Source organism: Columba livia, chromosome 11 (genome assembly GCF_036013475.1).
Source record: "Columba livia isolate bColLiv1 breed racing homer chromosome 11, bColLiv1.pat.W.v2, whole genome shotgun sequence".
NCBI classification, from domain to species: domain Eukaryota; kingdom Metazoa; phylum Chordata; class Aves; order Columbiformes; family Columbidae; genus Columba; species Columba livia.
The window spans coordinates 1,552,592-1,565,060 of NC_088612.1; the positions used below are offsets into that span (position 1 = coordinate 1,552,592).

At 38.9% G+C, this 12,469-nt stretch overlaps 1 protein-coding gene across 2 annotated transcripts in view; it reads left to right on the forward strand.

The window, feature by feature from the left end:
- The first annotated feature begins 1,569 nt into the window (after positions 1–1,569).
- SEMA6D (semaphorin 6D) overlaps positions 1,570–12,469 on the forward strand; it is a 501,178-nt gene continuing 490,278 nt past the window's right edge. For both annotated transcript variants that reach the window (XM_065076441.1, XM_065076444.1), the window contains exon 1: positions 1,570–1,660. The gene's annotated coding sequence lies outside the window, so the exon portion shown is untranslated. The remainder of the gene's footprint in view (positions 1,661–12,469) is intronic.

Genomic DNA, 12,469 nt, shown 5'->3' on the forward strand with positions numbered 1-12,469 from the left:
GTTGGAATATGTGTATCCTTGGTGGATCAATCACTGTGAAAAATACCAAGTGCTCTTAAAGAACACTATCTTACTAAAATGGCTTATTTCCTCTGCTTCTCATACCTCTTTGGGAAGGTATCTAGGATACCAAAAAAGCTAATTGATATCTTTTACAAGTAAAAGCCTTTGAAAAAAATCCAGGAAGCAAGTGAAACACCCAAATTGACATGAGTTCGGATATTGGTGCCGCAGTAAATGTTCTGCTCTCTGTGGCCCAGTGACCGGGCAAAGGGGCAAGGATGGCGTAACGGTGACAGAAATGAGAACTAGTGGCCTTGTAACACAGGCAGCGGGTGTGGAGGGAAATGAGTTGCAATATATGATACAATTCATTACCAGCCACAAACAGATTACCGTTGCGTATTAGCACATATTGAGCTATTTATAATTTTTTAAAAAGTGGAAAACCATAAAATAACCTGTTTAAACTATTTGTGCACACCTGTGTTTAATATTCGATTAATGAAAACTTCTAATGCTTTTCTTTAAGATCTCATAGACTAACGAAAGTAAAAGAGCTACTTCCTCCTCCAGAGGGGCTTCTTACCCTCATTAGCACTAATGTGAGTGATAAGCAAACACTAGGAGCTGAATGAACCCATCTCCCTGACAGAAGCAAGTATTATACACAATGTCAGTGGCTCTGTTGCCCTTCGCTTTTCCCCAGAAATGGAGCCTTTGTTTGAATTTTGTTTTGAGATTGGGTCAACAGAAAGAAGTGCAGTAGAAAGCAAGTTAATGCACAACATAATTACTTCAATATCATAAAAGATGTGTGAAGTCATTCGGTCTGTTTTTCTCTTTCAAGATACCTGCTCTGTACCATAGAAATGACCACACATGTATTTTTGGCTGATATTTTTACTAAAAAGTCAGATTAATTTGTTTGATGCTTCAATCCAAGAGCAGTCCTACAAATAAGTTCTGATAACATAGCTTTTTTGATACCTTCAAAACAAAGCTCTTATTTTGTTCAGTAGTACCTTTAAAAAATATTTAAAGATTTTAAAGTTTTTATTTTAATATTTAAATTTATTAAACATAATGGTTATAAATCTTTATAATTTGGGGTGAAATTCAATAGCCAGTTTGAAAACTAAAAGTTTGTGTAACAGCTTGTGTCATTGAAAACTGTTTGGGTAAACACACACCTTTTGATAAAGCAGAAAAAAAAACAAACACTCAAATTTTAAAAGTCATAAACAGTATAATAAGAGGAGATAATTATGACCAGTATGGTTTGTATCTTCCAAAACATCCCCGAAATGCTGTAGATCAGCTGCTTTAGTAAGTGACACTATGGAATTTTCTACAGCTGCTGCTGTTTCTTCTGCTCAATCATTGGCTTAAACCAAGTTAAAATCTTGGATACTTAACAACAAGAACCTGCTTTGCTGTTGGAGCGGGAGCTGTGTTAACAAGCTACAGATGTGGAGTTAATGAGTATGTTTAATAAGCAGATGGGTGGTAGGAGTGGTTCTGCCTCTGTATCAGAAGCAAAGGGAGTCCTGGGAGAGACAGACAGACAGACAGACAGCCAGCAGCACCACTACCAGGGCTCTGCCTCATTGTGTTGCTGGTACATGGTGCTACTTGGGATGCCGTAATTTACCAGCACGTAAGCTTTTTTTGAGTGTTTTATTAAAATCTTACCCTTGTTTGGTTTTCATGTTGTAATGTGTTTTGGGATGTATTTAGGAAATTGTGATAAAATAATGTGAGAACTCTAAAATGACTCTCAGTGGGAAAAACAAGGACTGAATTGAGCCTAGAGACTGAGCCTTGAAATTGAAATAATGCATCTAATTTTAATTGAACTTTGTTATCTGGGGAGCTCTGGTACAATGAATTTTAAGAGGAAATCTTAAAATGGTAAGGGATGGAGAATTCTCGTTTTCTACTGAAAAAGAGGATGTTGAAAGAGTTCTAGGTGCTGTACCTTGTAAAATCTTTCCTGCTAATCTCTGGAAGGTTTTCAGCAGGTGATGAGTCTGGAGATGTGACTGGCTGCTTGAATTAAAATGTAGGATTTGGGATCTGTAGGAAAGCATCTCCATACGACCAATAGCCTCTACAGTAAATTGGTGTTTGTGAGCATTTTGCATATCTGTTCATATAACTAAAAAATAATGTTGTGTATTGATAAGGATCATGGCTGAAAACATTGTGGTGAAATTAGTTCATCCAGCCACAGGAGATGACATGTTCAGTGTAGGGGGAACTGTGGTTTACACAGTTCCTGAACTACACCCCCAGCATCCTTGTTGCGGGACACCGAGGCCACGCCTCATCATACAAGTCCTGTGATCCACGCTGTGGAACCCTGAGAGTGGCTGGATCCCTCACCCTTTTCTTTCTTCCTTTCTCTCTGCTCTTTCCTTCTCTCCTTTTTTCTATATCCCTATTTCTTTCCTTCCATGCTACATTACTCTCTTTCTCTCTCTGTTTTACCTTAGTTTTCCTTCCCTCTCCACCACTTTCTTTCTCTCTTTTCCTTTTGAACATATAAGAGTAACATTGTCTTAAGCTCTGCGGTTGGATTCTTGTTAAGTCTTGTCTTATAGCTATAGTGGTTGCCAATACATTGCTCGTAGTAGGACTTCTGCTGTTAATGTATTGATAAGTTCTCTGATATCATAAAATACTTTTGCCAAGCCACTATTTGCTGTTATTAGTATTCCAACACGTGCTTCTAGTAAAACTCATAATTGAATTAGACCCCTGGAGTGATTGTCTGTCATTCACTTCACACAACCGCACAGAATTAACCCAGAGTTAACTCACACCTGGTCTCATCTGCTGAGTCAGGATCCGTGTCGCGTTCAGAGTTAACTCATCCCTCATCGCGTCTGTTGGGACGGGACAAATAAGTGCAGGTTTGAAATATGAGGAGTATTTTTGTTTTGTGTTGGATGGTAAAAGCTTTTAATTTTTCTATCTTTGTGTCGGAAGTCAGAAATACGATAGCACAAATCTAAGAAGCCATTAAATGGAGATGGTCTCCTGTTCAAGTACAAGCATCTAGCACTATATGCTATATTTATTTGGTAGGCTTGTTAACTTTTTTCCCCCCCAAGTTAAAAAGGCAGTTAGTACACCTGGCAGGGTTCTGTAATAGCTTTTAGAAGCTTCTTAACAGAGAATTCTCTAAAAAATCCTCAATAAATGTAGAAAAATACAAGGTACTTACTGAAGTCTTACCCTTTTTGAGGCACTGAAAGCAGCTCAACCCAGGATCGTGGTGAGGTTGGAGAGAGCTGGCTGTCTCTAAGTCACGGATATTTGAAAGGGAGCATGTGCCTCAAGAAAGGCACATATAGAAGAGTTTCTGGGTTTTATTTTGATTTGTCTTGTTACATAAAGGTGGTGGTTTTGTTTGTTTTGGTTTTTAATGGGAGGAAAGAAGGAACAATGCAGAGGTAGAATAAGTGGCAAAGGAGACACAACCACATATTTCAGGAGGAGCGTTGCTTTATGGTTGGGAGAAAATATAAAATCTGGAATCATAGTAATTAGATAAACTGAGAAGGAAGAAATACATTTTACCTCAAGAGACAGAGGATTTCTCCCAAAGCATTCATATTTGGCAAGCTCTTTGGTTTGATGTCACTTTGGAATTTATTTGGTTAGCACAAATAATGAGCAAAGCATGGAATATTTAGTCTGTATTTCCTGATAAAAGCCTCTCCAGGAAGGGAAAGGGCTTTCATCTATCTAAAGAAGGGATATGATTTTAAAAACAAACAAACAAACCAAAAGATGTAACTATCAGAACTCGAAGTGTTTGCTTTGATTTGTACGCTGTAGTTCCAGATAAAAGACAAAGGCGGCCTTTGTTTTTAATACTGCTGCCTGGTCTCTTTATAGAGCAAATGGATTTGTAGAACAATATTTTTATAAAGAGTGTGTGGAGAATAATCTTAGTATAGTGCTGTATTTCGTGCTTTGTATGAGGAAATACAGGTTGGATTCCTTGGCTGTGTTTTTAACTCTGCTATAGATGTGACCAAATGCACTGTTTTTCACCTTTTGCTTCTTAATAATTGGACAATATTATTAAATTTATGCTGTTGTAAGGCACCAACTATTTTTGGATGAGACTTATTAGATTCATGAGATAAGCCTGACTAAATCTGAGATAGAAGAACAATGTGTGGCTCTGCCAGACTGGAACTGGCTGAGCGTCCCATGGAGAGTGATCTACCCTAAGAACACGGCTTCTGATGAAAAATAACTTTTTGTTTAGTTCAAGACTGTATCACAGCTTCTCATAATATGTAAAGCCAGTGCTGCAAAATTCATGTTCTGCCATGGAAGGAGAAGTCCTGTGTGTGAATGCTTAGAAAGAAGCATGGGCATTTAAAGATTTGGGATATGATCTCTGCAAACTGTAATTTGGAGGGCTGCAAGCTGTTTTCTGTAATCAGTGAAATTATAGGCACCCAATTACTGTTTTCTTTATTAAAGCTTATATTGCAGTGTACTGTCACAAATCTGTCTTGTTCTCCAAATAATATCAGCAACTCATCAGGACAGTATTCAAATTCCGTGCTGTCAAGGTCCTATGGCAGGTTTGTCTGGGAAGGCAGGAGGACAGCAGCCTTGCAGGGTGAGGGTCTGTGTTGTAAGGGAGCAGGGGGGAATCTGTACTGAGTGCACAGGACCAGCTAAGAAGTCACAGAAAAAGTGGAACGGTGCAGAAATCACATTACAATGTCCAGTGGTTATAAACTGAAACCATCATGGCAGGATGAGCAGATACAGTTAGACTGCAGGCATACATCTTTGTCCAGGTCTGCCTGGAGCAGTTGAATATGTTTGTTTTCATAGAACAGGTGGGAAAAGTGCCTTAATATGTGGTAATCAATGCCAGCTTCATTAGCTCAAACTGTCTTCCGAGGTGTGCTCAAGGAATTATGTGGAGAAGAAAGTTATTGCACCTGGCTGATCATCACATCCCTCTGCTGCCTCTTCAAAATTGCCTGCAAATCTTTGTATGGTTGTGCTCCATAACGTGTTTCCATTAGGGTAAATTTAGCAGAGACAGGGACCTTAACCTGTTTGATAAACGGGCTGACCTGTCATGAAGTAAATTAGAAAGGTGTTCTGCTGCAAACTGGAAGCATGTTTATTTGCTCCAGATAAACCTGAAAGAGCAGTTCTGTTAAAACCTGAGGAATTGTATCCCTAAGAAAACTTCTTGGAGGACAAAACCTATGTATGTCAAGCCTTAATATCCAGCACAGAGTCTCCCTCAGATTTCTCACAGAGGAATGTGGCTCTGGGGGACAGCGGGTAGAATTCCACCTGTGAGGGGACCTAGCAACATCAGAAGGGTTTGGTGACCACTGTCACAGGCAATCCCTCACCATCGGTCACGAGAAGGTCTGAGCCACTTTGAGAAATCAGTTACAAGATCTCCTGAGTTGAGCAACCAATAAACAAGACACTTGAGTTTAATGAATGCTTCTAAATACTCGGTGGTTTGTATCCTCCGGAAAGGCTGCGAGCCCTGCCAAAGACTAAGGCTGCTCCGGGATGCCTGGCATGCACAGCACATGCAGTATTTCCTAAGAATGATGCACGCGGGCAATTTAGACTAATGTTGCTTTTACAGAATGCCTGTGTGGTTGGATTTTGTTAGCTTCAGTCTTATAAAAATGCTTTTGAAATCCTGATCTACAGGAGTCATTGCTTTGAATTTCTTCTGCATGCATTAGTCACTAGATTGTTACTTTAAATTTCCAAAAAGGCGAATTGCATTCATATGCAAACTAAATGAGGGGTTGAGCCATGAGAACATACCACTTCTTTTTGCATTGAACTTCCAGGCCTGAGAAATCCTAATGTGCACAAGAATAACTCGGAAGTGCTCCTATCTGCACCCGCTGGGAGAATGGCTAAGCAGAGATTTAATCAGCAATAAGTTCTTCTGCTATCACCCTTTACTTTAGAAGACTCATTTTAACAGGATGGTGGCAGAGTTCAAAGTGCAGTTAAAATCTAAGATAAAGTCATACAGATATATATAAAAATTATGCTCTAGGTTTATGGAATCCTATTAAAGACTCCAATAAGATTACCAATGTTGTCATTCTGCCCTCCAACTCCAAATAAGCACATTTTTCTAAAGAGAAAATAGTTCTCTTGTGATGCAAATGAGCGTGGATGTTTGCAGCATTCGATAGTATTTATCAGTTGATGTACAGTGGGGAGCTTCTAGCTTTTGAATGGCAGCAGTAACAATACTTGGTGTTGCATCAAACTGCTCACCGGAGGACTGTCATGATGTGAATGCAGAGTGTGAAAGGGAAGAAGGAAATGCAGATGTGTGTTTAAAATAAATGATAGGTTTGCTGCCCTGTCAAGTTTTGCATTGCTGAGTAGGAATGCTTTGGTTTCGCATCATATTCATTTGAAAAGTATGAATTTAGGCACATTTTGAGACTTTGGATGTGTTGATCAAATGCTAGGGTCTGTTAAATTGTTCCTGGTTTTGTAAGGATGTATTTATTTCTTTGTAAAGAATGTTTATGCTAAGATGTTGCATTATTATGTTCTAACACCATCTATTAATCTTATTCACACTTAATTTTACTTGCAGTTAGTGGGGTGCTGGTGGTGTTTCTTAGTAGGCTGGAGGATGAGCTGAATGAGCCTCCCAGAAGCAATTAATTCAGACTGGTTGCTTTAGCTGTGGCAACAACCCGATTGCAACTGTCCTGTCATCTGGAGTTTAGCTCTGTTCTCTAGAATGCTACTTGGCTTTTTAAGGCTTTCCAAGCTCAGCTTATGTGGATGAAACCTGATTGATATTTCATAAGAGTCCATTTTTAAAGTTCTGATTTTCTGCTTTGAAATAAGTTTCCATTGTTTCTTCTTTTATGAATTTTTTCAGATGATAAAATTTTGCAGGTCCAGATTGTGTTTTTATAAATTTTATTTCGGATTGGTGTCAGAGTGTTTTAAAGGACTGGTGTGTCACTCCAGTAGTGGCTTTGTGGTCAAGGCAAACATCTGTGTTTTCATTGTGTGCCTGTGGAATCTTGTTTGTTTGATCTTGAGTCTCGAGGACGTTCCCGAGAGTAAGCAGAAATGTTGAATGCTAATGCGATTGTGGCCTTAATTTAATGTCCTTCTCAAGACCTGTCCTTAAAAACTACTCTCAGGCTTTTTTATTTTATCCCTTGGTTTGGTTGTTTCCTCCTTTCCAGCGTTTCCTTTGCCCTTCTGTGGGTTTTTCTTCAGCTGCAGCTTATTTTCTATTTTTCTTCTTCCTAATCAAGTACCATCTTCCTTATTTGACTTTATGAAACTGGTTTCAGCTAGTCTGAGGAACACATACATTCCTAGTCACTACATGTAAAATTATGAACACAGGTTGACATAATCAAATGCTCAAATATCTGAATCTGTTGTGTAGCGGATAAGTAACAATTCAGAGCCATATGTATATAACATGATCTTTGGCTGTCTTCTTCTGTCAGAATGGAGATAATTTAAGCTCGTTTCATTGTGACTGTGTTTAGGTAGAGAGGAAAATAGAATGACTTTTTCTACAAACATCATTCGAAAATGTGCTCATTTCTGGTCGTAGTCAAAAGTTATTGTAATGTATCTTTTTTTTTTCTTTGGTTAAAACTATTTGAGGAACAAAGAAAATGCTATAACATTAGAGATTTAATCTCAAGATACCTTAGTTACAATATACAATTTCTCCATGAGTAAAAAAACTGTTGTTTCACTGGTTTCTGCTGGATTAAAATGTATGATGGAGAGCTGAAAGTAGACAGATTGAGGTTGGGTGCTAAATTTAAAGTACACAAGGGGAGGGGGTAGGTGGGCTATTAACCGTCAGAATGGGCAGTTGAAGCTCTGGGGTGTAGTGGATTCTCCATTGATAATTCCAAAGCAAGACTGAAAATCCCACTTTAACCATATACAAGTGATTTGGCTCAGTGCAGGAAAACTGGGTGAGATTTAATGCTCTGTGATATCCATGAGGTCAGCCTCTGTGGTTTAATGGTTTCTTCTGGCTTTAAATTCTGTGAACGGGAGTTGTAAAAACATATTGCTTCAAGTTCCTGTGTATCAAAACAAGGTAACTCTTTATTCTGTGTTTGGTTCCAGTTTGAAATGGCTTTGTGTTTTTTTGGTGTCCCTCTCCTGCAGAGGCAGCACTGCTCTCCCATTCCTCTGTCTGTACGATGTGCATTAAACACAGAAGTAGCCCAAGAAGCAGCTTTTGCTATTGCTTTGGGGCCCTGGTGGTCCATACAGGAGTCATCTGAGACCTTAACAGACATAATGGCCTTGACCCAAACACGAAATGTAACTTGTGGAACCAAAGGCTTTAGATTATAGTTATAACTATAATCTAGTTATAATCTATAGTTATAACTATAATATAGTTATAGTGAATGGGTTCACTATTTGTTAACCCATTGGGATAAAAAGACTTTTGGGGGTTTTACCCCAAATACAGTCCCTGTATTATCAGAAGGCCTGAAATTAATAAGTATATTTAGAAATATAGAAGCAGGTTTGGTAAATTAAATTCTTGCAATTTGTAAGGGTGGCTGATCCTTCTACAGTCTTTGCACCGAGGAAGCCATTGGAAAGTTCAAATGGAAGCACACCTCTTCTTGCCCAGACACAGCATGTTTGCCGTGAAAGGAAAACCAGAGTGACACAATATATGTCATCATGCAGGTTAAAACTACTGTAAATTGTGTTAAAGTTTTTCCTCTTGTGTTGGCCTACTTTGAGGCAAGAACAGGCAGGATATGAAATAATATTTGAATTGCTATGTTTTAATAGTACTTTCTCGCCCATTAGCACAGCTTACTTGGCAGCTAACTAGATGAGGAATCATTGACATTACTCCATTATTATGGCTGCACTGCTATAGTTATGCTGATATAGCTCATGTGACCACACACTTCTGAATTATGAAGATGAATTCTGAATGCTTCCCAAAGGGAAGCTCTGTCAGTATTAGTAATTTTGTATGTATGATTATGCCCATTTCATTATGAGAGTAAGTCCTGCTGTGTGATATGTTTACTGTATCTTTTGTTTTGCTGGACATCCTCATCATTTCTGCACAGATATTTTGTCCAAGAAAACATGAGGAACTATTCTAATTTGTTGAGGGTTTTCAGGTTTTTATTCAGTCTGATGTAACACGGTTTATTGGAGCTAATGAAGGGAGGCAGGACAGCACCAGTGTGATAGTTCTAGTGCATCCCAGGTATCACAGAATCCCAGAGTGTCAGGGGTTGAAGGGCCCTGGAAAGCTCATGCAGTGCAACCCCCCATGGAGCAGGAACACCCAGATGAGGTTACACAGGAAGGTGTCCAGGCGGGTTGGAATGTCTGCACAGAAGGAGACTCCACAACCCCCTGGGCAGCCTGGGCCAGGCTCTGCCACCCTCACCCCCAACAAGTTTCTTCTCATATTTAAGTGGAACCTCTTGTGTAGTTCAATTTTGATGTGCGTATGTTGCGTCATTAAATATTAGGATCAGGCATTTCAGCCTGGGAAATCCTGTAGGAAACTGAATCATGATTAATTCTTTTGCAGACTGTAGATCGGGCATTATTGCTTATCTGTGCCAGGCATAGGAGCAAGGTATTATGAGGTTAATGCTGCTTGAAAGCTGCTCACCACATTCATTCTGCAGAGCAGCCTCGATTTTCTGCACCACTTTGATCTGAGGATCTCAAACCAAAAGGTGAGGGTTCTCCATGCATATGTAAATTGAGTTAGGGTTACGTTTAAGTTAACTTTACAATTAAGACATATTGTAAATTTATTTTTATGACTTCTAATAGAAAGAAAAAACCAGTTACATATACAGTCTGATGGGGAAAATGAGCTTCTACCTTATGTGACTGCACAGGTTCCTGAAGGGTGACTCTTTGGCTTGGGAAGTAGGTAGCGTAACCTGCTCAGAAGTACCCATTGTAATGATTTTTCTGATAGGGACATCTGAGCACTACAGAATTTGGCCTATGAATAATGTCATACAAGCTACCATAAAATACCTGCTGGTATTTGTTTCTGTGATTAGTATCAGGTATGGGTTTGAACTAGTAATCTGGAGAGAAAATTCTTCTCATATACTTAACAAATTCTTGAGCAATCAAGTAACCCCTAGGGCAATGGTCTTGATCTACTTTTAGATTTTAGGTATGTTTTTTGATACTAACTTTCTCACTTTGAATGTAATAGACACTCTGATAAAATAATTGGTAGTAATTGTTGTACTGGTGTCAGTTTTAATAAACCATTCAAGTAGAAAAGATTTTACAGATCCAGACATTTCCTGTGTGTCACCAGGTAAAACTTTTGCATCCTTCAGCACCTGGATCTTAAAGCTAGTGCTTGTATTTTTTTCTTTCATGCTACATTTTTTTTTCTTGGTAATAATAGAGCTGTCATTTCTAATAAAATATGAAACAACCATCCAGGGAAATAACACCAGTGATAGATAGAGCAGGCTGAAACACTGGACTGAGTGAACACAAATGCTCAATAGCTTGGAATATAATTCCGTCATTAAACTGAACCTGCAGAGGGATGAGGACTGAATGCACTGGGGTGAAAATGCTTTGCATTTAGGAGACTAATTCAGCTTCTGTTGAGACTGTTCAGGTCATTGGAGTCACGTCAGGCTTCTGAGATTTGAAGGAGGTTCCACAGTGAAGGAAAAAGTGCTGTCAGAAATCGGGCAGCGTTAGACTGAGTGGAGGGAGAGCCCATAGAAACACGCACCAAAGCTGGAGTTCTTTCATCTGTCTCTCTTGCAAGAGCTTCCCTGTATTTGTCACTCCCCTTATTGACACAGGGGATGTCAAGTCCAATCAGAAAATTTGCACACAAAGAAATCACAGGGAACTCTATAGATCTTATTTTTTCTTTGGTGTTAGTAACTAGGATCCAAAGCAGAAGAAACAGTGCAGTAGGGAGACCCCCAGCTCCCTATTCTGCTTGAAGCAGGTGTGACCTATGTAGGAAAGGGTTAGTTTGCATGTGAATCTGGGGAGTGTGTTTTCTCTTTCAGGTGTCCTCATAAGGTTTGGCCAGTAACTCAAGATACACACAGCCAGCCACATTGTTTCTCATTGCTGTGTTCATTTCCTCCTTTCCAGAAATGAAAATGAAAAGAGTTCTATCTTCGTAAAACACTGGGATAGTTCTGGATGGACAGTGCGTTAGGAGATTTCATTATCAATGTTATTGTAAGCAACGTTGTTGCTTTGTCCCCAAATATTGAAGACAATTTTTTTTTTGGAGGGGGATTCCAAGTGGATAAGAAAAGTAAAACTGCCTATTTAAATGATAATTATACTCTTCTCATCCTCCAAATAACAGCTAAAATGTCTGTGTTTTTCTCACTGAACAGTCTGGTTGGCTAATGGACGATGTCTATTTGCAGTTAAAGCTATTGCAATGTTGACAATTAAGCATATATGTGGAACAGGGTAATCAGTATGAATGCAGTTTTATCACCAATGTTAATTATCTAATATTTTCCAGCTTACAATAATGTGAAAATTCCTTAGGCATAAATGAAAATGAACCTATCAGTTACAATTTTTCTCAAGATAATGGCTGACAGAACATTTGCCTCTCCACACAAAATGGAAGCAAGAGAAAAATTAACAAAATTAACAACTTAGTTGTTCAGGCTCTGTAGTATATAAAAGCAGTCATATATTACATCATGCGCATTCGCATTTCCTCATGGGGGGAAATTTCCAAGCTGGTGACTGGAATTACTGATACAAATCTTTCTTTTCAAGAGGTTTGTATGTGCAGCCACTTCTACAATTTCTAAATAAACCACTTTTAAAAGCAGTGGAACAAGCCCTGGTCTTGAATGTAAGTTGTGAATGAGAGCAGAATTGATCTAAAAGCTGTTGTTTCCTACAGTAATTCTCAGAGATTCACTACATCAGTGCCTAGGAGGGTATGTGCTGCTTTACGTAGAAACAAGGCAAATACTCTCTGGTATGTCTCCTTTATATTCCTGAACAACGTGCCCTTTTCATTTGATTTCTTGTCAGCTGAGGACTAATCTCAGTTACAATCATTCCAAACAGACATTCTCAAATGACCTTTAAATGCTGAGGAGATGCACTGAAGATTATTTGTTAGCCTCCATCATCCCAATTGAATAAGCATCCTTACAGGGAGCGAGAGAAACCATGAATAAGCAATAATGTTCAGGAAAACTAATCTGGGTGGTCTCGCAAGGCCTGTGAGAAGTTTCCAGTTTGAAGTTGGTCTTCAAATGAAAACTCGAATACACTAAACTATTATCCTTTCTGACAAAAGAAGGCTGGGAGGAGCGATAACTTTTAAAAGCGTTCCAGAAACTGGGGAACCCATAGCTATGGGCTTGCTGAGCTCCAAAGG